The 1,906-nt window shown below is 48.4% G+C and overlaps 1 pseudogene; it reads right to left on the reverse strand.

The window, feature by feature from the left end:
- Positions 1 to 1,415: 1,415 nt before the first annotated feature.
- On the reverse strand, positions 1,416 to 1,533 carry LOC124597071 (annotated as a pseudogene).
- Positions 1,534 to 1,906: the final 373 nt, after the last annotated feature.

Here is a 1,906-nt window from a genome sequence, read left to right on the forward strand (position 1 = left end):
AGCCATATGGGACGATCGAAGGCCTATTGTGAAGCAAAACGCCGCCTATTTGCATGTGGGGCGTCACGAAACCAGTTTCGCCACGGCTGTACGGAGACAAACGCAACGTATAATTTTCAACAGGTGATGACCGACTTTTGTCGCACTGCCTTTCGATCATTCAAAGTATAAGAATTTATGTACTTTTACGCCCAAAGGTCTGGGCTACGATTACTTGCGTGTCTTATGTTCTAGAATATTTTGAGGAAATGATTGTGTTCGTGAAAATAAAAAGAAGTATTGCAATGTGGTTCAGATACTGCGTTCACTATTACTTTTGTTTATTTTTTTCGAACGAACCTAAATGCCACTCCTACAACAGCACGAAACATTGTAATGCATCCAGAACATATTAAAGAAAAAGACTCGTGCAGTACTCAAGTTTTCTAAAGGTAGCGGTATGCCACCTTCGTAAGGCCTGTGCCTGGTAAACCACTGACCCGTTTCACGAACCTATAACGCGTGGATCGCTTTACTAAAAAACCCTGCATAATACGATTCTTATATTCGTTCTCTACCTCACTGTGACTCAAACCCAAAACACAGTACCTAAATATCACATTACCAGCATTGCTAGAAACGTCTTTCAATATAGCTTACACATCCACGCGTTACTACAAACATTCCCACTGTCAAAACGCGGATCGACTCCGACAACGGTAGAGCGCATACCATCATTAAACAATGCCCATCCGACCTGCGGCAGCGCAACAGCTGTGCTAGGAAATGCCCGGCATTCCTCAAGCAACACACATCCGCACTGCTTGGCGTCTGCCGAAACAGGCCTGCCCGCAGTCGGCCTTCCTGGAAGGCCACACAGTTCTGGCGTAATCGCTCGCCGCGCATCAGAGCGATAATAATCCACCAGGAATTTCCTTGTGAGACGCGTGTGCCGATGATAGAACGGAAGGCGATTATCGTTAGCCTCCTGCCAAGGACACACTAAACACTGAGATACTACCAAGAATGGGGCAGCAGACCTGCCGTGGCCTCACCGAAGGAATCGGGCATTCTCGATTGATACAGTAGTAAATCGGAAACTAAATCTGGAAGGGCGAACTCAGATCTTAAGCACTGGTCTCCCTAAGTGAGAATCCAGAGCACCAATTAACGCTGGAGAGACGGCCGTTTACTCTGGCGAGAGACTCACTTTTTCTGCCATCACCTTCTTATAGCACTCCGCCGTCAGGCCACAAGCGGCCCATCGGGACCATCCGACCGCCGTGTCTTCTTCAGTTGAGGATGCGGGTAGGAGGAGCGTGTGATCAGCACACCGCTCTCCCGATCATTATGATGGTTTTCTTTGACCGGAGCCGCTACTATTCGGTCGAGTAGCTCCTCAATTGGCATCACGAGGCTGACTGCACCCCAAAAAATGGCAACAGCACATGGCGACCTGGATGGTGACCCATCCAAGTGCCGGCCACGCCCGACAGCGCTTAACTTCGGTGATTTCACGGGAACCGGTGTATCCACTGCGGCAAGGCCGTTGCCCATCACTTTCTTGGCGATGCTTTAAACACGACGTTCTATTTCAACCATCAACTAACCGTAGGACAGGCCTAGAAACTGGAAACCTCCTCCAAGAGGCTAAATGGTAGTAAAGCATAGATGGGAGGCTAAAAGCCATAGTTAATGCATGTGGAAACATTACGACATTGAAGATCCATCCTGGAAACACGGCTTGCTGCGTCATCGAAAATATGCTATGAAACATGCGTCTCGCGCCAAATCCCATTCGTACGGTCGCAGGTTCGAATCCTGCCTCGGGCATGGATGTGTGTGATGTCCTTAGGTTAGTTAGGTTTAAGTAGTTCTAAGTTCTAGGGGACTGATGACCACAGATGTTAAGTCCCATAGTGCTCAG

The sequence above is a fragment of the Schistocerca americana genome, chromosome 2 (genome assembly GCF_021461395.2).
Source record: "Schistocerca americana isolate TAMUIC-IGC-003095 chromosome 2, iqSchAmer2.1, whole genome shotgun sequence".
NCBI classification, from domain to species: domain Eukaryota; kingdom Metazoa; phylum Arthropoda; class Insecta; order Orthoptera; family Acrididae; genus Schistocerca; species Schistocerca americana.